General features: G+C 45.2%; 1 long non-coding RNA gene across 1 annotated transcript; it reads right to left on the reverse strand.

The window, feature by feature from the left end:
- Nucleotides 1-6,495: 6,495 nt before the first annotated feature.
- On the reverse strand, nucleotides 6,496-11,655 carry LOC141977970 (uncharacterized). The gene is made up of 3 exons (XR_012636311.1): nucleotides 11,620-11,655; nucleotides 7,783-7,912; nucleotides 6,496-6,645 (listed from the first exon to the last, which is right to left on the reverse strand). It is a non-coding gene; the product is annotated as an uncharacterized LOC141977970 (long non-coding RNA).
- Nucleotides 11,656-25,476: the final 13,821 nt, after the last annotated feature.

The following is a 25,476-nucleotide window of genomic DNA, read 5'->3' on the forward strand; positions in this document are numbered from 1 at the left end:
CTCTCTGCCCCAGTGGTGATGATCTCTAATTGCCCCCCTTGGAGGGGAGGGGGTGGTCTCTAATTGCCCCCTCTGGGTGGGTGGAGGTCTCAGGCTGCCCCCCCCCAACACACACACACACACTGTCGGTGAGGAAGCTGTCCCCTTCCCCCAGGAGGTTGAGATGAGGGTAAGCTCTTTGTTATTAGAGCAGAATGACAGCAGAAATCTCTGCTGCCTTTGGTTCATTCAGGGGGTTTTTCACCTTCCTGTCACTGGTTTAAATCCAATTCCAGCCCAGAATGATTGCATGTCACATCAGCTGCTTAGTTGCCCCATTTGAAGTGAATTTGGTGGGTCTCAATCCAATCCTTAGGGACACTTGTTTACATCTAAAAAGCCACTTCTGCAATTGGTGATGTGGTTAAAGCAGGGTACTTGGAGTCAGGACTCTTGGGTTCCATTCCCAGATCAGAGGGTGTGTGACATAGTCGTTAAACAAGAGTGTGGGAAGCAGGACCCTGGATTCATTTTCCCTCTGTCTGCCTCAATTTCCCATCTGTACACCAAGAATACAAATATACATATCGCATGAAGGTTTGAGTATTAACTAATGTTTTAAAGTACTGTGAGATAGTCAGAAGGTGGTAGAGAAGTGTTAAGTATTATTATTATTATTTATGATTTATACCAATTGGAACTTGGGCTGACAGTTGCACGGGGGCGGGGGCGAGTAATTGAACGGGCTGTGGAGACTGAAATCCCTGCTCATCATTAGAAATGGCCCTTCCAGGTCAAGACTGAGCGGTAGTAGTGATGAGTTTTTAGCCTGCCAGTCATTCAGGGGAGTCCCTTCTTGTGAAAATAGAGCCAGAAGACTAAGATAAGTTAGTCAAATGAGCCACTAACAGTAAGAGGCAGCATGGAAAACTGATTGTGGCAATAAGTGTCCACAGTCCCTGCTGCTAGACTGTAACATGGCAACAAGTTAAGTCATTCCATGGAGTTTCCACAGTTCAACAGTAACCCAGCACATGTAGACTCAAGCGCCAAGTGTTTGTGTGTAAAATAAAATCAGGAGTAGAGTTATTTTCCGTCCTTCAAGTCTCAAAGACAGCTTCCCCTGTTTTAATAGCCTCACTATTTCAAGTCTTCCATGGAGAAGGATGTTAAAATGACATCATCAGATTTTCATGACCTGGGACTTTCTGTTCTGTGTGCTATGACAGGAGAGTTATTGGGAAAGGGAACTGCCAGAGACTTACAGTACCTCTCTGTAGTTTACAACTTCCCCATGCTACAGAGGAGAGGAATAAATCAGGCTTGATCTGTGCACCAGGAACAGCAGAGAGACAATTATCTGGGTCCGAGACTCCTCTAGACCTGGGCCCCATTTGAGTCATGAAGCTCTGGACATTCATAGGCTTCCATGGATTTTCATGAAAGAAGTGCTTGTGAATACACCATGGTTAATAGTGGGTATATATAGGCCTGGAGATAGTGGAGGCTGTTGACAAGTGGGTAAACAAAGCTAACAGAAACATTTCTCAGCCAGTTTAGAGCTGAGAGTAAAAATCATACTCTCTCTGATTCAAAGTCTAGGCTTATCCCAAGAAGTTTGCCCACCACATGGAACCCCCTTGTGAAAGAAAAATCATAAATTTTATTCTGGTGAATGGCAACAGTCCAAACAGCACTGAAAACTTAAACCCTGTTTATCCACAACAGACATGGCCTGGGCAGTTACCATGCAAGCTTCTCCCATACTGTTCCCCAGTAATATACCTCAGCTGTGTTTTGGAGGGAATCCATTTAAAACTGAAAGCATTGTCTTTTCTTCTGAGATTGCCAATAAAGGGAATAATTGTGTCAGTGGTTTTACAGTATAGAAACTGTGCCACTAGGAACGTGAGACCAACAACTCCTTTTACAGAGGTAAGTTTGGTAAGATTAGCATTTTATCAGTAAATGTTGGTAAACGTCAATTTCACCACACACCGCCGAAAAATATTTCCATCAATAATAAAAATTTACGTATAAGCAAAGTAAGAGAAATGCTGCTTGAGAACTTTAAATTAGAGTTGGATCTAAGGGTATTTACTTTGTATATTTTGATATGTCATGTTGACAATTTGTGTTTTAACCATTGTAAACCTTTAACTGTTAAAATCTCCACATTTACTATCATTAAGTAATTATTGTGTGACACCCCCCCATAATTTCCTGAAACTGTGAAAATTTAAATAGATAAAAATGCTTAAAACTCATAATTTTGCACAACTGTGAAAATGTAAATTGATAAAAATTGAAAAAAAATGTTTAAAAATAAACTTTGATATTATCCATCAAAATTAAAAACCATAGTCCATTGGATGATAGCAATTATGAGTAGCTTATTATCAATCCAGGCCAGATTCACCTGGTGACCTAGAGGTTTTGAAAGATTTTGCAACCTATTTGCAAACCAGTAACGCTTTCATTTTTCTGTAGACCCTCCTTTTAATTTTGGAGAGCAGTTGTTTGCCCTCTTTTTTGAGAAGCTGTGACTTCTGAAGCAGAAAAGTTTAAAATGACACCGACTACAGGCTTCCAGATCCATGGACTAAGGTCAGTACAATTTAGGCTCATGTCCAAAAATAGCAAGTTGTAGTCACCAAAAGTTTCAAAGTATTACACATATACCAACCTCACCAGTGTTACAGGGTAGTCTGAATGATCAATTTCTTGTGATTCCCTAAAGGATGATAGTAGGGTGAAGCTGAAACAGGAAGAAATTTTTCATCATTCTGGTTTATAAAGCATGGGGGTAGGATTAAGCAAAATTGGTTCATCCACAAACACCCAGTTTGTTCCCAGAGCTCATACAACAGCACAATTGTGAAAGAACAGTAAATCCTACTTCAGCATCAAAGCTATTTGTTGTAGCAATGCTGGAGAAGAAAATTAGGAAGTCAAGTGGGCTGTTCATTTGGTTTCATCGCCCAGAATGACCTTCCATCCTTTCGCTGTTTTACGGCATCATCAATGTCTGAGTTCTGGGAACAGATCCAAAGGTTTGGAGCATTGCTGATGGATGTCTTGATCTTTCCCCCCTGTATCCTACATAAAATGGAAGATAAACATGGACTTAACGGATCATTTTGAAAGTGTAAACAACACTGTTGGCACAAGAGAGCCCATGGTGAATTTTGCAGCTGGTTCCGCTTCTGAACTGGAGCACCAATGTTGGCTATGTCCTCCTGCAAAATCAGGCTGCTGTCTAAGGTGCTGAAATGGGAGGGCTGCAAAAGAAGTTCTCCAGTCCCCCACCCCTTCAAAGTCAGGTCAGTCTCTCCAGTGCCCAAATAACAGGGAGTAAACCATAGTGAGCCAGTTATTTGGGTACCTTTTGCTCACTTTGACCTGTGTAGGCAAAGGTCAACAAAACCAGACTGGTAATTAACCAAGAGCCTGATGGCCACACCTGAATTGTGTAAAATAGAGCAGACTGCCCTTACTATTTTTGTGAATGTGAAGATGTGGCCAGTGAAGACAATAGATTATGATTTCAGCAATAGACCAGTTTGACAATAACACCCAAACCATAGAGCATTCATGCTGGGACCTGTAGTCTCTATGGACCGCACTGCCATATTTAAGATGAGCATGTGTCTGGGCTGCATCACAGAATTTCCATGGCTACATTTGTCCTGAGATCCACACTTTGACCAATTGCACCATTAACAGTAAGTTTATTTTTTAATTCTGTGCTCAGGCAGGGTTGATGGCCACTCACTGAGTTTTTAGTCTTCATTGCTACACACCCAACATAAAATTAAGGAAAGTAAAGCTCTGGAAAGTTAGAGCACGATCTTTGTAGAAGTCATTATTCTTTACCATTATTATCAGCTAGTTTTTATATGCAATGCTCAGTAGTATGGAGCTGTGCAGGAAGCAGACATAGATGGATTTCTTTTTGTAAAGGATGTTTTATGTTTGCTAATTGCATGCTTCAGTGTGCAAGATGGTTTAATTTGTTTATGGTTCCCCACTGTCTACCCCAAACAGGTGATTATAAAGGTATCTGTTAATTGTAGCTATACAAGTGACATACACAACAGTTCATCTGTTAGTTAGTGCAAATAACTCAAGCCACTTTCAGAATAGCCAGCTTTGCCACATGATTTCCCTTGACACATTTCACTCCCAAGACACATGAATGCTGGGATTTGATAACATCCCCCATTCAGAGAAAACAAGCTGTTATGAAAAGGAAGAAGCTGATTGGTCTCTGAAAACTCCAAGCCGTGGAGACAGTATCAGGAAGTGTCACCATGACGTGAAATGTTCAGAGCCAATAGACATGAATGTGAAAAATCACAACAAAACTGCTTGTTTGAAATGACAGCCAAAGAATCCAAGCAATTTTATCTGGGAAGCAAACAACCCAGGGTGAGGGGACCACAGAATTATCACGCACAGCACATGTCCATGTTCACCTGAATGAACATCAGGGGAGGTCATCTATTTATGAAGGGGAGTTCTCAAAGAAAGAGCTGCTGCAGAGGGAGAAGTGAGACTGTGGGCTGCCTTGAAACATTTGAGATGTATCATTTTGTTAATGCAAAATTACTGAATTTCATACTGGCCCATATCATTCAACTCTCCTTTTCAGACCTATGCTTATCTCTGTCCCATCAGAAGTAACTGTTGTCTCTCACTTTTCTAATGATAAATTATTGGTGGACAGTGCTCAGCTGTGTAACTTAAGTTACAGAAAGTGATATTGATGCCAAAGATATGAACCCCACATTCTTTTAATTTGCTTGGGTGGCTCTGTTCCTTGCGTCCCTCATTTTTGGACATCATCTCCAGTTTCTCACTCTCATTCTCAATAGTATGGACTGCTCCAGTCTGCAGTTCAGGCTGTGAAGACCAATTATATTAACAAGCTATTTATAATTTAGGGATGCACTTAAATTAGGGGTTCTACTGTCTTTTTACTACTTCTGAGATCCTCTTTTATCTGAACCTTTAAAGAGCAAAGAAAAGTAAGATAAATAAATAAATAAAGATTTTGGCATGTAGCTCTCCAGTTTCCTGTTTGAAGTCAGCCCCATCCAAAAGACGGAGTATCCATATTTATGTGTGTGATGGTGCCTAGCAACATCCCTTAGCAACAGCATGCTATCAGCAGAGACATCCAACATCAGTTGAAGTGGCTTGAGGAAGGGGGAGGTTAGGGATGGTAAATTGCTACAGAAGGTACCATTGTCTGTTCTAATTATTAACAACAGTGCTGCTTTTCCACTCCCACTGCTTCATCGAAGGAGTAATTGTTCAAATGCATGCATAGTATGGAGCAGAATACATTCGTGTCACAAACATTGTGCAACACATGCTGATGAGATCATTTCTGAGGAAGAGAAATAACCCCTCTCCAACTCTCTTTAAATAAAGGTTCTGAATTCTTCTCCCGGGTTTAGCTTTAGAAATGTTCCCACTTTGGACAGGACTAACACCAAGAAAAGATGAACAATTCATTTCAGCAACTAGAATCTGGAACAGCTTCTTCTATCAGATGTCTCATTTTCTCCCTGTCCCCCTCTTTCTGTAATTGTACTCACTCCTCACCCCTAGAGTTATGCTGTTTTCTGTTATGCTTCTTAGCACGTGTGTGATTTTCCCACTAGAGATCTGGTGCTGCCAGTTTTCCCTTATTTTTATGTGTAGTGCGCATGTTCATATACACACACACACACACACACTCACTCCATTTGTGTTAGTGATATTCATATGATAAAGAATGATGTAATGAATTACAGAATTGCAGGGCCATGTAATAAATTAAATTTATCATGCACATTTAACCACTTCATCTTTTCTCTCTCTGCTCTGTCATTTTCATTTGTGTGCTTAGACATCTCTTTTTTTTCTCCCTTTCTTTCTTGTTAACTTAATTGATTTTTATTTTTAATTATTCACTGTTTTTAACCTATAACAAAATACATCCTTCCAGTTGGAATCTTGTAAGGTTTGCTGCACAGTTTGGCTGCAGTGAATACTTCCTGATCTTTCATTACTCGGATCAAGTTTATGTGTCAAAAATATACTGGGGAAATTTCAATATCCAAGACTCTTGAAGACAGAAACGTAAAATAACAAGCGCAACGGAGCAAATGCTGGGTTTTGACGTAAATAAACTAGCTGCCATTGCAGATACTGCACTACTACGGCTCCACCACAAGAGGGACATAAAAGGACATCAGTGTAGCTTTGGCAGTGACCCGGTAACAGCCCTGTGCAGGTACTTCGCAATGTATATTTTCTTTTTGTTTGGAAGGTAACTCTGGGATAATGATTTTTCTTTCTATAGCCCCTTTCACCCCAAACAATCCCAAAGTACTTTACGGATGTGAGAAACTATGATCATCATTATTAATAAGTAAAATGGTTTTTTTTCTCAAGCCTTCATACCTGTAGCTCGTCCTCACCTTTTTCCTTTTGGAAAGTCAGCCGTAGCGTTGGGTCATGCAGGAGGTGGGTTGGCCACGCAGCCTGGTCAGCAGCAGCCGCTACTAGGTGGCAGCTCTGGTGTTCTCTGGCAGCGCCCTGCAACTGGCTCTGGCCGTCATGGGTGCAAAGGGCCCCTTGGCTGGGCTCCGGCTGGTGAAGCTGGGGGGTGCCCTGAATGCAGTGGGGGCAGATGGGGCTGAGACAGCAGCACAGTTGCTCCCCCATCCAGTGCTGCCTGCAGTGTCCATCTGTGTTCTGTCTCTAGCTCCTGGACCCAAAGCTACAGGGACGTCTCTAATAGGTATATGAACGAGAAGGGTAGGTGGCCAGTATTTGTATTTGTTTTCCATGGGCTTTAGGCTGATGGTGGAAATGGCATGAGGAGCCCAGATCTCATGTTATTTCAGCCTGTAAGTGGCTCCCTGAGACAAAAGAAGCCTTAGAACAGACAAACAAATGTCAAGGCTTATTGGGTTTCTGTGGAACTCAGAAGCACAGCCCTGGCATGTGCTATGCTGTACTTAATGCACAGTGAATATTCAAACTTATGTAATCCTGGCACCCCAGTGACTTCAGTGCCGTGTTACCCGCTGCCATGATTAGACTGTGCGGCACATTCTGGGGGTGCATCTTTGGCTGCTGACAGCGGGCTCTAAACTCTCAGGCAGGAAGCACACTGTAGTACTCCTGGGAGTCAGAGTGAGAATGTAGCTAGGAGGCGGCAGAAAAGTCAACCTTCCCCATTGTGCAGATGTTTAGGAGTCCTATGAGGCCCAGATGAATAGTCCGGTGCAGTTGTGGGTGCTGCAGAACATTCATCCTCACAGCTTGTCCCAGGAGGCAGGGCAATTGCTTGGCTAAGTGGGGAGAGGGTGGAACTATTTATAGGAGTGATATGATCAAGTTATTTTGGCATTTTTGAAGATTTTACCCTAATTCCCATTTTGAAAAGTGACTTGGGTGCTTAAGAGCCTGTCACTTTTGCAGATGGGACTTAAGCATTTTGAAAAATGTACCCTTAGTCAGTAAATGGCTCTGTTGTGTTAGCTGCAACAGTGTGCGTGTGCACATTATATATATATAAACAAATTCCAAAATCAGGGTGTGTCTACTGAATACAAGTGAATATGTACATGTTCCTAGCAGACAGAGAGCATAGAAATTTCTTTGGACGCCCCTATCTGTGTCTTCCTTTTTAACTGGACAGCCCTGGAGAAGATCCACCAGAACCAGAGAAACCAACAACAGTGAAGAAGCTGTTTCCCCTTTCTGATCTCCTTTTATGCTCCCCATGGGGTTTTTCAATACCTGTTGTGGTTAATTGACTTCTGATGAAGGGCAGATCGAGAGAATGATGTCCCATGTTTATGGGTACTACACAGGCAGTGGAAGCTTCTTGGCTGCATCCTCGCCATGTGAATGTGCTCTCATACTGCCCCTGTAAGGATATAAAAAGGCAGTTCAGTCTCCATAGCCTATACAAACCTTGGCCCTTCTGCTGAGCTTGCTCGTGCGGGTTCTAGACACTTAGCCCCTGGGAGCTGAACACAGATTCACCAACCAATTTCCTGTAAGGATCGCTGACCAGTCAAACAACTTTTAATCACTACCAACCTGATCTGGATTTGAACTGATGACCTAAGCTCCCCTATGGAAACTAACTGTGTGCAGATATACCCCAGCACTCTGCTGCAGGAGTGGGGCCTCTAGCGGGTGGACCTGTTTGACTGCCTTCAGTTTTCACAATGCCTGTGAATGCTGGTGCCACCAATCTTTGAAATTTGAGATGTAACATGTTTGGGGGCCAAGCTGCTACTTGGGTAGCAGGCAGGTAAAACTGGTGCAACCCCCTGATTTCTGAATACCCTCACTTTTTTCAGTTTGCATCCCCACCTTCATCTTATCTGAATGTTATTTGGTTCTTCATATCAAATGCTATCCACTCTCATCTAAGTGTTTTATGAATGGATGGTGATCCTTGCTTCAATTAATTTCATATGCACGCTGGTATAAATCCCTTCTGTGCTTCTCTCTTGATTAGTTCTAAAAACAGCCTCAGAAATATGAAGAGCCTTTCTCAAAGCAAATTTGTTTTGCTAAGAATGGTGAGCTAAAATCATCTCTGTGGTAAACCCATTGAAGCCAATATATTTTCTGTGTTAATCTGCTCAGAGAGTAAAACGGTTCACCAACAGAAATAAGAATGGTATCACCCTTTTATATACCATTTTTGGTTAATAGTCACTATAATATTATAGGGAGAAGGGTTTTGTGTTTATCTGCAGTTATGAGAGAAGCTGAAATAAAGATATTTAATTTTGCATTATAACTATACAGAGCACAATACTGAACCTGTGACCCTTCAGAGCAACAAAACATTAAAAGTATCTTTAGGCTGAACATTTAAGTTTTGTATGAAAAGGGCTTTACAAAAGATGTTTTCTTGAACTAAACTCATTTCCATGAAAACAGATATCTTTGTGAATGCAAAGGTTTCCCGAAAGCATTGGAAACCTGATCATCATAACAGCAGATGTAGCCCAGCTGTGTTCTCAGAGGCCCCAGCAGTGGAGCAGAGCCCATTACAGTGGAACTTTCCTCCACCTGAGATCTTGCAGCCTGCAATGTGGTGTAAGAATTCTCTCTTCCAAAGGGATTCCCCTAGCTACAACATGGCCATGGAAGGTGCTCCTGAAGCCAGTCACAAGTAAGTCACTTTAAAAATGTGGGCAAGGAGGAAGGGAGGAAAGAGATCTTGAAAGCTAGTTGATCTCCTGAAGGATCATTGTCTTTGCAATTTATCTGTGTCAATGGTTCCCAAACTTGTTTCCCACTTGTGCAGGGAAAGCCCCTGGCGGGCCGGGCCGGTTTTGTTTACCTGCTGCGTCCGCAGGTTCGGCCGATGGCGGCTCCCAGGGGCCGCGGTTCGCTGCTCCAGGCCAATGGGAGCTGCTGGAAGCGGTGCGGGCCGAGGGACATACTGGCCGCTGCTTCCAGCAGCTCCCATTGGCCTGGAGCTGCAAACCACGGCCACTGGGAGCCGCGATCGGCCGAACCTGCGGACGCGGCAGGTAAACAAACCAGCCCGGCCCGCCAGGGGCTTTCCCTGCACAAGTGGGGAACAAGTTTGGGAACCACTGCTCTATGTATACATAACAGTGCCTAGGCACTATGGTGATGAGTGCCATAAAAAGGCATGTAGTAATAATGCCAGTAAATGAAACTTGTTATAAATACAGAGTGCTGCACACTGGTGTACCTCGGTCCCTCCAGTTCTATGGGGCATGTAATAGTCTAGTCTCTTGTGGGCTGTGATACTTTGGTCTAATTTCAGGTGTTGGGTTTAGTGTGTGGGTATGGAATGGTCCTGGTGGCCTGTGATAGACAGGAGGTCAGACTAGATGATCTGATGGTCCCTTTTGGCCTTAAACTCTCTGACTAATTTAATTTCACTTTCCAAGGGCAGGGACTGAGAACATGTTAACAAAGAGCATAAACTGTGAAGTCAAGTTAGTTTTAAAAATATTAGGAATGCAGGGAAATATTTCTTTCAATATAGGATTCCCCCCCACCCCAGCAATATCCCTTTAAACAAATTCTCATTATCCCCCTCTCAAGTGAAAGCTGTGGAATAACTGAGCATCTGCACAGGTGCAGATGCCACTGTTCAGAGGTTTCCCAAAGTTGGGGGATAAGTAAATATCTGTGTAGCATAAATAAACAGCTCCCACCCAGGAGTTCCTGGTGACCATCACAAGTAAAATGTGTCTGCTAGCAACCAGAGGTCTCATAGGAGAGTGCTCCTTCAGCCTGTTTAAAAATTGAGTAACTCTTTAGGGGACAACCTCCACCCGGAACTGTTTGAGGACATGCTACAGCTTTCCTGCTAGCTGTACTCCACTTACTCCTGTCTGTAAATCAGTAGGTTCAAGCCTCATCCCAAGCAATCACAGTGTTAAAACAGTTCTTAAATTAGGGAACGAAAGTGGAAGAAACTCCTCAAGAATAAACATACAAGTTTTGTCCACATCTCTCTAGTTAAAATTGGGTGAACTGAATTATGGAATGGTCTTCTTTTAAGTGATTGCCAAAAATTAATTTGCTACCAGAAAGGACTGGCCCTTTAAGGTTCAAGGGAATTTACTGGAAATATTGGGGATACTTTCATAGAATCATAGAATCATAGAATATCAGGGTTGGAAGGGACCTCAGGAGGTCATCTAGTCCAACCCCTTGCTCAAAGCAGGACCAATCCCCAATCAAATCATCCCAGCCAAGGCTTTGTCAAGCCTGACCTTAAAAACTTCCAAGGAAGGAGATTCTACCACCTCCCTAGGTAACGCATTCCAGTGTTTCACCACCCTCCTGGTGAAAAAGTTTTTCCTAATATCCAACCTAAACCTCCCCCACTGCAACTTGAGACCATTACTCCTTGTCCTGTCCTCTTCTACCACTGAGAACAGTCTAGAACCATCCTCTTTGGAACCACCTCTCAGGTAGTTGAAAGCAGCTATCAAATCCCCCCTCATTCTTCTCTTCTGCAGACTAAACAATCCCAGTTCCCTCAGCCTCTCCTCATAAGTCATGTGTTCCAGACCCCTAATCATTTTTGTTGCCCTTCGCTGGACTCTCTCCAATTTATCCACATCCTTCTTGTAGTGTGGGGCCCAAAACTGGACACAGTACTCCAGATGAGGCCTCACCAATGTCGAATAGAGGGGAACGATCACGTCCCTCGATCTGCTCGCTATGCCCCTACTTATACATCCCAAAATGCCATTGGCCTTCTTGGCAACAAGGGCACACTGCTGACTCATATCCAGCTTTCAAGTAGTAGCTTGAGAGAAGCTGTTGCCCACCAAAGTTAGCTCTTTGTACAAGGTCTATTGCATAGAAAAATATATGGGAATGAAGCGGAATTGTCTGAAAATATTCAGTTTTCCAAAGGGGAATCACAGGTTCTTCAAGTGGGATTTAAAAAAAACCAAACAAGCTAGTCTTATCTGAGTTTAAAAACAATTTTTAAAAGTTCTTGATTCACTAAGAGACTGTATATTTTCTTTGTTTTAATTTCTGGGCACTTATCTGAGCAGATGGTGAGCAGTGAGGTTATATCAGCGTAATGTAGAACCTGACACCACATACAGGGTTTTTATGTTTGTTTGAATTTCAAGAGCTGATGGATCATCTGTGTTTCTCCCTTCCGTTTCTGTGGAGGAAAGAAAATAAGAATAGTGGGTTTAAATTCTCCTTGGTGTCTCATTTAAGGTTGTAAATACTTCAAATTGTAGCAACATGATTTGTGATTATGGAGACAGCTTTTTTCCTCTTCAAATCTGTGACTGCCTTAGAGATTTGTTTTTAACTTTGATGTGGTGTAGTCTGCACAGAGGTTAAATCTAAACTTGGCTTTTGCAAGTGACGTCTTGAGAGAGCGAATTACATTTGAAAAACAGTATTTTTTGAGTCACACCCTGCATTTTTCATTACTAGTTGTTGCTGTATTTCAGCTTAGAGGGTAACTGAATAACATCTTTACTTGGAATGTATGCATAGAATGGAAATATCCTGCTCCTGCTGTGGGCGAAACCTGTTAATTTGGCAGTTGTGTTAAAAATGAAATAATACAAGGAGTTCATTAATTAGCTGCATTACCCTCTGGGTTTGCCAATACTGTATCTAAACTCTTCTGCAAGTTGTACATGTAATAATGTATATTTAATCATATGACATGTCAGTATTACTTATATTGAGTTAGCACTGCCAATCCCATTGTGATAGACACTGTACAAGCATGTAGGGCAGTCCTTGCCCCAAAGAGCCTACAGCTTAAGGCCCTGATCCCATAATCCCTTGATCAACGTGGGTGGACTGGTACAGCTGCAATAGCATGTGCTAATACAGACCACACATTCCCCATCTAGTGCATCTTGAGCTGCAACCTGTTCTGACTTCTTGACTGGCATCTCAGATAAGCGCAGACCCCAAGTGAACAAAATGTTTTCCTTCTGCAGATGTTAAATCTTCAAAAAATCAATGTAAGCTCATCTACACCATAGTAATATTGCTAATCCTGATGTTCTCTGTTGTCCTGTTGCTGTTTCTTCCCAACCCCCAACAAACCAAAGCTAGAGATGAGGGAGAGAGAGAAAGCAGGAGAGCACACAAGGAGTTACAATACAGGGTTGCCAGGCTGAAAGCCCTTCTAATACAGAACTGCCAATCCCCCTAGGATGTATTATTCCTGATGTCCCAAGGGTCAGTGCAGGAGAGCAGGAGATTGGATTTGTAAGCCAGAGTGGTTTTGGGATGGGGAAGCTGACTATCAGAGGAAAGAATGTGTTTCCCATACAGAATGTTGACCTCTCCGAACGTTGTGGGTTTGAGAGGGATCCAAACCAGCTCTGTATATAGGTCATGAATGGTTCCAGTATGCCATGCATTGCCTCCCAGAAATCATGCTCTCCCAAAGCGAACCTGGGCCATGCATGGAACTTGATCAAACAGGACTCGATAGGATCCCTAACCCAGTGAGAACCAAGATTTTAACTGTACTCGTGAGAGTGGATGTCTCAGATGGCTAGAGTATCAACTTCTTGAGCCAGGACCTGAACTGCGGTGGGTTTTCCCCTGCCTCCCAGAAGCAGCGTTTCAGAATATTAACTGAGGGTTTCACCTAGTTCTCTTGTTTTGGGGGTCACTGTTCGGCACCTCTCCTTCCAGTATAATGGGCCTGTCCATACATTACATAATGCATTAGTGAGTGGGTGGGTCCTTAACTTTGTATGTTTCTTTCAGTGTTACCAGGGGTGGGTGGATTTTAAATTGCATAACGTTTTTGGGAGATTTTCATGGACAGCCCCAATTTGACATCCCACTGGTCAGTGGCCGAGCCACAGCCACATAGGAACAGAGATTCCCCTTGGAGATGCTGCTGCTGCACAAGGACTGGCAACAAGGGGCTGCTAAAGACTGATGCAATGTGACCCACCCAACACTTTCATTCCTTTCCTTGAGGACCCTGGCACTACAGCCCCATGTGGATACACAATCTGTATCCGCATCTGAGCTGTGATCCCCACACATGATCTGCGGATAGCCATAGATGTGGATATCCATGGCTATGAAGTGGATAGCCATAGATTTGCAGGGTTCTACGTGGCACCTTTGGGGACAATCTCTGAGCCCCAATGAAACTGAAGCACTAATAGTCCCCAAGCGCTATTCAAAGCCTGATCTTCCTTTGGGTCATCTGGATCCCTGGTTGTTCCATAAACCAGACGAGGAAGCAGGACACTCGAACAGTAAACGAATGACTGGAAAGGGAATAAAAGTGCCACGAAGAAATGGAAACATAAGCAGGGCACCTCCATGTCATACCAGACGGGCCAGCAAACACTACAAGGGGTGTCTTGTGAGACTCATTTAGCAGTAGCTGGCGCAAGCTCCATAATTAGGAGTAATCTGTTTGCATTTCTTGGCTCTTGAGCTGGGCCCATAGCAACACTGTAACTCATCACAGAGTCTGGGACATTGTAGACTTGGGCTGTCTGTACCAGAAAATAAATTACCTGGCTTGACTTATGACCAAATAGAAGCATTACTCAGAGCTGTTGCTGAGCTCTGGTCCAGAAATCCAGGAGCCTTGTTTATGTCACATGGAAAAAACAAAAGGGGAGAGAATCTTTTTATGCAGTTGCTGGAAAAGATTTATTAAAGAGATGAAAATGTCATTGAACTTGAATTGGACCTCATAACCTCCTCCCATGACTTGTGGTTTCAGATGCTGCACCAAGGCAGAATGAAGGCACCATGTGGTTAGATTTTTGGGAAACAGATGGCATGCTGGTCACTGACCAAGGATGTAATATATTATAGGCTACCTTACTAGCAACAGATTTGCATGTGATTCTATTGGAAGACAGGCTCACAAATGGAACTTGAGGGAAGGTTGGCAGAGCCATAATTCTAAGTGGCACCTGAACAATGCCTTTAATCCCACCCCTCACCCCCCCCGCAACATCATCACCTCACGTTGAGTAATATGAATGCGTTGGGCAGTGGACGCCTGTGGACCAAGATCAACACCAGGCCACTGGCCAAAACATATCAGGACATGGGGAAATACTTTCTGCATTAGGAGAGGAACTTGCACAATATAACAGATGGCTCATAGAAAGTTCAACGCCGCACAGGGCAGAAGAGAAAAGGGCTCCAACAGAAGTTGGAAACAATTTAAAAAAAAACCAAAAAACCCCACCAAAACAAAACTCAGTAACTCCCCCAGATCTGGGGGATTAATGGAATTTGGAGGGGAGGGAGATGGTGCATCCCTTTCAATCGACAAATACATTCATCTGCAACCAGACCATGCGTTGTTGGTTTTGAAGTTGGAAGCCAAATCCTGGGCTGATAGGAACACCACAGAAGTTGCACATTCATTCTAGGGCAGGGTAACTTTTCATGTCACTCTAACATAAGTGGTGGAAATGGGTCCTACCTAGAGCGCATCTATAGCTCTCCTTTGTCATGATGTGTGAACACTGGTGGGTGGAATAAAACTTGGAGGATCCTTGTCCCAGAAGTGAGCAGACTTTGCCATGGGATGTTGCCTGCCTGCTGGCATGCTTATTGCAAAGGTATGTGGATGCTGGCTCAGGCTTTCAGGTCATGCGCTGGGAGAGCAAAGTACGATAGATGGAAGAACTGGTTTAGATAAAGAACTGACCTGAACGGTTGCCAGAATCTCAAACTGATCTTCAACCTTTTCCCTGGAGCTTAGAAAAATGTGGTTGATTATTTTCCCTCTGCCCTGCACATTGTGTTCCTCCTGTTGGCTCTCCTGGAAGCAGAAATGTTGAGATACGACTTGGAGGGGTTGTTCTTATGATATATCTGGCTTGATGAGTATTGGGAAGCACCAGAAGTCATGGGAGAACCTGATTTTGTAACATTCTGACCCAGTTATGGAGACAATTGGTCTGAATTTATGGGTTCTTTAATCCCAACATCTGGAATTTAACCAGTTACTTGTGAGTAACTGGCTTCAGAGGGGTAGGTGTGTTAGTCTGGATCTGTAAAAGCAGCAAAGAGTCCTGTGGCACCTTATAGACTAACAGACGTACTGGAGCATGAGCTTTCATGGGTGAATACCCACTTCATCGGATGCATGTAGTCTACATGCATCCGACAGCGTGGGTATTCACCCACGAAAGCTCATGCTCCAATACGTCTGTTAGTTTATAAGGTGCCACAGGACTCTTTGTGAGTAACTGTCTTCCAGGTACTCCCCCCCACCCGTGTAGCACAGTGTGCATGGCTGGTCTGCTTTGGTGGAGACACTAGACATGAATCAATCTTTTTGTGCTGTTACAGCGGGGACTGTTCTTCCTGTGTACCACTAGAGGCCACCGCAAACCTCATTTAAGAAAAGGGCACCAACTGGAATACATGGCAAATAACTCGTGTTTTATAGGGAGAATCTGGGGGCACAACTGGAACTTGGATCTCCCTAGGACAATTTCTCTGCCAGCTGAGTTAAAGGAGCCGCTCCCAGATGTAAGCACAAGCCTGCAGGTCACCTCTAGCAGTGATCTCATCAGATTTTACAAAGTAGGTAGGGTCAGACCTGTCCACTGCTAGGACGGGGCGGGAGATCTCCTGGGAAATCCCAGGTCTTGCTACCCACTTTCCTGGGTAAGTGGGATTTCCCTAGGAGACGTGCTGACCTCCATCTGTTTGCTTTAGTTTTTCATATAAGCAGAAGTCAAGAGTGAAGCAGAGACTGCCCCCTCAGCCTCCCTCCGACTCCTGCTTTGCCATTAAAATCTGTCTCTCACTATATCTTTGGTGACCATGCTGGTTGTTCAGCTCACGCATGGTGTTTCCTTGAATTGTGCGTGTTTGGCTGAAAGAAGTGGTGGATGGAATGGCTGGCACTGAGAAGGGCTAGAAGACTGAAAAGCTGTCAAGTAGAGGAGAGACAAGGCACGTAAAGAGGACTCGCAAATTCACCCCATGATAGGTGTTTCTCTGCTTGGCCTCTACTGCCTTTGTTAGGAACTCAGTACCTCTTAGACACACGGTGTTTTGGCTGTAGCCAAGACTGCTAAGAGGAACCTGACTGCTGGGTTAGCTGGAGGAGATTGGCCTTTGTGGGATGAAGCCTTGCCTAGAAACAGAGTTCATGGGACCAACACTGGGTTTGTTTATGGAATTAAAATTAGAGCAAGCCTGAGAGCTGGAGGTGAGTGGGTTCTTGCACCTATCTAACCCTGGGATGGGCAAAGTGGCTTTGATGAGATGGGAATCGGTTCTGAATCTTCACCCAAACCGCCACACTGAATCTTTCTTAGTGCTGAAAATAAACAAATAAAAGCTTTTCCTCGCCGTTTTTCTGCTTGGCTGCCTCTACAGCTCCAGGTGGGCCAGGAGAAGGAAGGGCCAGCTCATTCTTGCATGGTTTCTGGTCTGATATTTTTGCAGACTTGAGCAGTTTGGCTAAGCCTCAAGGCTCCAAGCATCTGGAGGGCTGCCTGTCACTAGTGAGTCTGTGCAGATGTGCTCCATCTTGTGCACCTCTCCAGGGAGAAAGCATTATGGTCTTCACCTGGAAGATGTTGCAGACTGGATTTTTCTCCTCAAGATTGTGAATGATACTTAGAAAGGCCCAAATTACAGACCGCCAGTATCCCATCACAGGTAAAGCATCATGAATACTGCAGAAGAAAAAACACACAGTGAGGTGAGAGGACAGCCTGGAGCACTAGGGGGAACTCACATGCTGGCGTATTGGTGTGTGTCACTAGTGAAGGTAGAGAAACAAGGTGGTTGAGGTCATATCTTTTATTGGATACCTCCCCCACCTCGTCTCTCGGACATCATGAGACCAGCACGGCTACAGCTATGCAGCGCACACGAGAGAAATGGCAGCTAGGAGCTTTATTCTCAGTTTCACAGAAACAAAGTTGTGCACATTTTATATTAAATCACTATTTTAGACTCTAGAGGCCAGCTGACTCCTGCTGGTTAATAAGAATTTTAAGGTCGCTCCAGCCAGATAACACAAGTGTTCCCGTCAGCCATGCGGATGCTGTGGCTTTGGGTACCTTACTGAAGAGCACCTGCATGCTTTGAGGGCTGAGCAGGAGGATGCTTATGCATGAGAGTGGCTCTGATCATTCAATGCCATTTTCTAACCAGCTGTGAATGAGGGCTCAGCTGGGTAGATCGGTGCTGTGGTTTCCCTTTAAAACTCCATCTTTACAACCAGCTGTATTTCTCTTGTGGGAGAGACGAAGTGCGCCCTTGTCCAAGGACAATGGCTGTGTCCTTCCCCCACTCTCACAGCGTGGGCCGTGTAACCATCTCTCTGATGTCTGTTCATTCCTACAACAGCTGTGTCTTTGACAGGGACCTGCAGAATCCCACAGGCAAACACGGGTAAGGAGCAAGTACTATGGCAAACTGCCCCCTCGTGGTGTAACAGGGCCTCTGTCAAGGACACCGGGTTTTACACTTCCACACATGTTCTTGAGGAGTCTAAACTTCTTAAGAGGTTTAAGCTTTTGGGGTGGCTGGTGGAGGCATTGAACAGTTTCTGGGAAGGAGGCGCTCCATCACTAAGTCCTGTTTGCAAAAAAATCTTTCAAGTAGCCTCCCACCAGAACATACAGGGAAAAATGTAACCTGCAAGACTGAGGCTCTGCTACAGTCCCAAACTGATTGATTGATCCTTGACATTGTAATTCTACCATGTACTAACCAGGATCCTGCAGCATATGGTCCTGCCGCATATGGTCCTGCCAAGTTGTTTGGGCAAGGTGTAGCTTTGTGTGTGTAGCACTCCCCATGAACCTCCCTTGTGTGAAGTGCCCTCCCATTTCCATAGCAATTCCAGCAAGCACTTGCACCTGAAGAATTTCCATGGCAATTCATAAAATGCTTTCTCCTCATTTCATAGAATTTCTCCTCTGATCTTGGTTTCCCTGTGTGTCTTGTTACTGTAATGAAGCTCTGGGGGCTGGGGCAGTCAATCCAGCTTATGCAAGGTAGTGTTTGGAGTTCCTCTGAGTATGGTTTTGTTAGTTCCCTAAAGGTAGTCTTAAAAATAACCCCCCAAAATCTCTCAATCCAGTTCCTAGTTGTTGAGTGTCCACATTGCAAAATCCAGTGCAGTTGGGCCCTGTAGTCAGCTGCCTCAGTGCGTATCCAGTTTGGTGAAGAGGGGTTTATGACTTGAGGCAAGACTGCTATATTGCTGTTCTTGGAGGACAGGAGGACTCCAAGCTCCAGGTCAGCACTCTGAGCATTAAAGTTAACAGACAAAAATAAGGAAAGGCCACTCCATGAAGGTGGTTTGCAGAACAGGGGCTCCCAAAACTTTGGCATAATTGATGATTGCATTGATTACTTACCAGGAGTCCATGGGCCACATTTGCATGAAAGGGAGCCGATAAAAAACTTCCCTAATCTTTCATAATGAGAGGTAATAGAATGCCGTGCTCCATTTTGATCAGCGAAGCTATGCTGCATTGTAGAACTACCTGTGCTGTATTTGGCCTCGTCAAGAGACCTTAACCCTGCTTATTCTAAGGGCTGATATTTGGAACTAGACTCTGCTCCCTTGGTCCTTCCCTACCCTCTTTCCATACTGGATGCTGTGAACTGCAGGTATCCAGAAAATATTAAATGTTTTTCAATAGAAAGGAGACTTTTCTAGAGTCCATTCTAGTGACTGCTCCAAAGAGAAAGAATTTATTGGCTACTTGCTCCTTCAAGCAGTAGGATAAGAGAGTAAGAAAGGAAAAGATGTTGGGGGAAGGCAGACATTAAACTAAAAAGTAAGGATCGTGTGATCAGTCCCATTAACGACGTGAAATTTAATGCCAGAAAATCCCACTTTCCTGGAAATAGACAAAGTGCGTGTGTTTTCTTCAGAAGGCAGGAAAATTATATGTGGTGAAAGCCTTGTGAAAAAAAAAAAGTGGTGAAAACAGGCTTGAGTTATGCATCCCCCTCCAAAACCACAGATGTCAGTTATGCAATCCAGACCCACTGGATTGAGCTGTGCTGAAAAAAAGAAGATCTAGACTTCTGAGCCCATGATTTCCCAGCTCTCAAATTAAAAAGAGCAAGTGGTGAGAGTAGGGTGTGGGGAGAGATTCAGAATGTCTGGGATGTTATCCACTTCATGAATCTGGAGCAGTAGATTTAGAAGGCTATGCAGGTAATTTTACTTGTGTGAGGGATAGACATCTGAGGAGATACGAATTGTACCATCTGCCTCCAAGCCCCGATCTCTACCTTTTCTTCATTGCTGGAGATATTTGGCAGGCAGGCTCTGCACCTAGATTGTTTAGATACCAAGAGTAAAATTTTGGGTTGTGTTCCCTAACCATTAGCCACGCAATTCTAAGTTTTTTGACTCTTCCAGGGAGTTGGAGGGTGCCATGTTGTACTTGCTTTTGTTTGCAGATTTACACTTCATGGCATCCCCCAACTAAGAATATCAGCAAGGGCAGTCTAGAAGTACCATGTGGTATATCCTTTGTCCCCTCTTAATGCAGGCTAATTCCAACTGCAGGCACCAAAGAGGGTTACATCTCTTGGAAGATCTGACGGCAGTTTAGACATCTAGAACTGTGGTTCCCAAGCAAGTGGTCACTGGCAGTCTGCAAGGAGCTGGCTGGTTGTATGCTGCTGTCCCTCCTCGCTTCCAGCTGCTAACCTGTATTGGGTGGCTAAACATACATTAAATCTTTTCCTGGGGTTTCTTTTCCAGATAAGTAACATCGCTGGTTGCCACAGGGATGTTATGGAAGCATGAAAAAGTGGGCCCTATGAATGCTAATGAGAGGAAATATCCAAAAACAATTCTTTATTAAGATTCGGTCAACGCTTTGAAAAGTTTGAAGACTGTTGTGGTATAGATGTTCAGGGGGCATGGACCCCGTGTGCGGTTATAAAGCATGGTATGTAGACTTTCATGGTGTTCCATAGGGAAGATCATAGTTAGAGGGGACAGCTTTGTGGTCTGTGTGAAACATAGTTGCTGGAACCACTGATTCAAAATGCTGGAATTAGCTCACCACTTCATCTTTCCAAGGCAGAGGATTTGAATTTCATGCAGTTTCCTGTGCGTGTGGGTCTTAGAAACAGAGGCTGTCTGTTGTGAATGGACACTAACCATTCCTTGGCTCTTACCAAGAAGAGGTAAGGTTTGCTCCAGCATCACTGGCCAAATGTTCCCCTCTCCCCTCTGTTCAGCACTCTGCTGGGTACTGGGAAGCTTCTCCCCATACCAAAGATGGCTGTGTTTTGGTGGTGGTATATATGCAGAGTTTGTCAAGTCCTTTGGGATCCTGCAGGCTAAAAAGCCCTGTAGAAAAGGGAGGCATACAGGGGGCTCCACTCTGCATGCTGCCCCCGCAGCTCCCATTGGCCAGGAACTGTGTAAGGGCGGTGCCTGCGGACAGGGCAGCATGCAGCAGAGCCGCCTGGTCATGCCTCCACATAGGAGCTGGTGGGGGGACATGCCCCTGCTTCTGGGACCTGCTTGAGGTAAGCGCTACCCTGAGCCTGAACCCATGAGCCCCCCGCATGCCCCAACCCTCTGCCCCAGCTCTGATCCCCTTCCCACCCTCCAAACCCCTTGGTCCCAGCCTGGAGCACCCTTTGGCACCCCAAACCCCTCATCCTCCACCCCACCCCAGAGTCCACAGCTTCAGCCCTCCAAACCCCTTGGTCCCAGCCTGGAGCACCCTCCTATACCCCAAACCCCTCATCTCCAGCCCCCCCCAGAGCCTGCACCCCCGCCCAGAGCCCTCACACTGCACCCCCCTGCCCCAGTCTGGAGCCCCCTCATACATCCCAAACTCCTCATTTCTGGCCCCACCCTGGAGCCCGCACACCCAGCCAGAGCCCTCACCCTCACCCTCACCCCCTCCTGCACCCCAACCCCAATTTATTGAGCATTCATGGCCCGCCTTGCGATTGCTATAGCCCGATGTGGCCCTCAGGCCAGAAAGTTTGCCCACCCCTGCCCTAGGACATCAAACTTGGGTCCATCAAATTTGGCATCTTGCCTCTAGTGGGGTCAACACTAGGTACTTGTTGTGTGTTTAATAAAAGATCTGATGAAATGTTGTTGTCCCTCAGATACTTAAACTTGTACATCATGTCTCCAGCCTCAACGTGTGAGCTCAGAGCCCTGAGCAGTTCCAGTCCCTCTTGTAGGAGAGAATTCCTGTTAACACCTTTGCTAAAGACCATTTCATGACACATCAGGAGGCTTTGTCTGCCTAGATGCATTACATACATCACTTTTCAAATAATAGCTTGCTTAGAGCAACTGTTTTGAACTCTGCCAAATCCATGGAAGTGTTGGGAAGTGACCGGTTGTTCATTGGGCACTGAGCCAACAAGTGGAAAGCAGTAAGTAAACTGTGTCGTTTGTCCTAAGGGTAGAGGAGGTGGCTTCTGGGAAATGAAGGGACCCAAAAGAGAAGCCACTGCCAAATAGTTTTACTGCATGCTGAAAATGGTGCCTGCTCCTAGCCCTGGGGCAAACTTCTCCCAGCAAAGCATGCAGCCTTAACCACACCAGCAGTTTGCATCTCCTTTCGGAGAGAGTGGGTCTTTGTCATCTTCTTTTTTCCTAGTCCAGGTCAACTAGTTATCCCAGTTCCCCCGATTTCCCCCCCCTCTCCAGCAAGCCTGAGCTCCTGCTGGCCCTTGGAACAGGAGTAGCTCATTGTTGCAAATGAGTTTAATCCAATGTTAGAAGCCTTTATGGTCCTTAATAGAAAATGGCATGAATAGCAAAGGAAAAAATGTCAGATGTTTCCTGTAAGGCCTTTAACAGCTCTCCTGGGTGTGTGATTACAACATATGCTGGAGATAGGTTTGAGCAGGGTGGTGGTGGGGAAGAGGTGCTCTGGCAGCATTTCACATCCCCATCTGCAAGCCTCATTACAATGTGCTACTTGAGAGGAAACGGGGGGGAGTGGGGGGGGGGGTTGCGGGAAAACAACCACCAAGGCTCTCCATGGCCAGAGCACATCACTGCTTTCCAGTCCTCTGGTCTCCAGAACCTGAACCTTCCCAGGGAACAAGAGTCTCTCATCCTGCAGGGTTAAATTGAGGACAAGGCATGATTAAGGGGGAATTGTGGGAAGTCTGTAGGCTTCTAAAATCCCCCGACCACCCTCTTGTCCTTGGGCTTGTGAAGAGTCCAAACATCTAGACTGCCACACTTAATATCAGGCTTCTGGTCTGAGATTTGTGCTTTGCAGGAGATTTCTCATGATGAGCTTTGAGTCAACACCCTAGAGAGTTTGGCCGACAATCTCTAGGGTGAGTTGGCCTTCCAGCCAACCCCAAATATCACCAAGCTGTTGCCTAATGGGCCAGGATGACTTGACCACAGCAAAAAGGATGGCGGGAGAAGACACACCTGAGAGAGTGTAGTAGTACTTATTGGGACCCAAGAGCCTCTTAATGCCACCTACCAAGGGGGTGCAGAGGGGTTACAGGCATCTCGTGGGTCTGGTGTATACATTCTGGTTCACCAAAGAATCTTTGATAAATGCCTGTGTCACTCTGGTCAACAAAATCACTGTGGAATGTATGTACGGATACCATGTAAGGAGGGGGTGTGTGTGTGTGCGCGTGTGCGTGTGCGTGCGTGTGCGTGCGCGTGCGCGTGCGTGCGCGTGCGCGAATAAAATATATTCTTAAAGTCTGTAGGTTCTGATCACCAGCAAAGGTGAAAAGCAGGTTTGCTGTCAGACAAGAGATGTTTGTTCATCTATCCGTTCATGTGTAAACTGAGTATTGGCTCATTCACAACAGGCTTCTTATCGCCAGTTTGAACTGAATGCAAATACAGGTTTGTAAGATCTTTGGACAAACGAACCAAGAGAGGGGGAGAAACAGCAGGGGAGGAAGCACCTTATCAGAGGTTTGCTTGGCTATGTTTGGGTGGGGCCAGAGAAGACGCCCAGACACCCTGCACTGAGGAAGTAGGAGGACGACAGTGGTTTTGCTTCATGAAGAGGGGCCTCAGCCAGGCTTGGTCAAAACACTGATAAGAACTTTGGGCGCTGGCGTGCAAGGTAGGCCCTATATGCTCAAGCGGCTGTGCTTTGTTCAATTGGTGGCCCACGGGCCAGATCTGGCCCGCCGGACTATTCCATCTTGCCCCCATGGAGGATGCTCTTCTGTAGAGCACAAGGGCATCCTCTGCACAGCATGCATGCAAGGTCACCCTGCTTGGAGGGTGCCATTTTGGATTACCTGAGATATGCAAGTGAATGATTGCATGCCTTCCTAAAAGTGTTCCGCTAAGCCACTGGCTTTGGGTGAGAAAAAACGTCTTCAGACAGGAGGTTAATCTGTTGGTTAAATTGAGTCTCTAGAAAGCACGTTATGATTTTGATTCTTTTTCCAATATTCTTACTCATTACTACCTGACTCTCTAATCATTGATAACAAACAAGCATTTTCTCTATAGATAAATCGAAGTGCTGCGGTGTTAAGCAAGGTGCTGGTCCTGAACTGAATCATACAAGCTGGAACCTACTGTTCTTTTGGGAACAGCGATCCTGGTAATTTGGGAGTGTTCAGGGGATAAGGGGCTGGATGCTGCAGGGAACACGCGGAATATTCAGAGGTTGGTGTGTGCCTGTCAATACCTGTTCAGAGAGAATGAGGCCTGGTAGAGCTTGCATTGCAGAGACTGGTGGATTCAGGGAGCTGATCCACAGCAGGCACGGACAAGGCTGCCACGTGCTAAGGGCAGGCGATAGGGAGGTGCCTCACCACCCTGGGTGTATGCCTGAGGGGCATGACACTAATAAAGGATGTATCAATATCCAGTTTGTCTTCATCGACACCCAGAGTCTTTAGTCTCATTTCCCCATAAGTTCTCTTACCTCACAGGCAAGTCCAAAGTTTCCTATGGAGGCAGGGCCCAGATGCCCAATTCTCCCCAAACTCAGTACCTTTTTCCACAAGATGATTCTCTCCTCCAGGCCCTTTCTGGAGCTGCTTTCCCCCTTGCACTCTTCCAGCATTTCAGTCTTCATGGGCGTTGCCTCACCTTCTCCTTCTGTTCTCCTCTGCAAGGAACTACACCTGGTTATATAGACCCCAGACACCTCCCACTCCCAGCAGTCTCTGAGAGGAGTGGTTCATTGGAGTCAGCTGCTTGGGGGTTCCCTCTCCCAGGTGACAGTTCACACTGGCAGAGCTCCAGACGCACAGGGCAGCTGGGGTGCTGCAAGCTTGGCAGTGACACTGACTGACCAGAAGAGAGAGGAGCCAGTCAAGCAATGGAGAAGGCAGTTCTTAAGACCACCATTGAGTCTATTTAAAACAGGGATTATTCTTCCTTTACATTCAAATTTGTCAACTTTTTGCCATGTCAGAGAGAAACCCAGGGTGGGTGCAGTGAGTCAGATGAGAGGAAAATCTCGGGCTCCTTCATTTCCTCTGTGGGCAGGTATGCTGCAAGCAGTGCACTGACTCTGGTGCAATAGACAGATGGTCCTCCTACACCAGTGGGGTTAGAATTCACACATTCAACAGAGATTTGGACTTCCACAGCCATTGGCTGGTCTAGCTTAGCCTGATCCAGACTCCCTGCTGAGCCATGGCTCAGGATCTCTGCAGTTCGGATACAGCTGGACTCTGGGGCTGTCACTGGCTACATATATTTTATATTGCTGAAGAGTAGAGTTAGTGAAGGAATCTTTGCTCCTTTTCCCTTTTTTTCTTTTTTCTTTTTCTTTCTCCCAGAGAGTCAGACACCTCATTCCCCATCCGCCCTGAAATCTGTGCTTTCTCCTGTCAGTCCCTTCTCAGTGACTCATCCTCCTGGCTACTGAGACATCCTTTGCAAGCTAATATCCTCTCCTGGAAAAGTTGCAGGTGTGTGGGTGAGGGTGCTCAATCAATATTCCATTGCCTTTGTTAGGGTCGAGTGTGCTGAGTAACGTT

This window comes from Natator depressus, chromosome 25, assembly GCF_965152275.1.
Source record: "Natator depressus isolate rNatDep1 chromosome 25, rNatDep2.hap1, whole genome shotgun sequence".
NCBI lineage: Eukaryota > Metazoa > Chordata > Testudines > Cheloniidae > Natator > Natator depressus.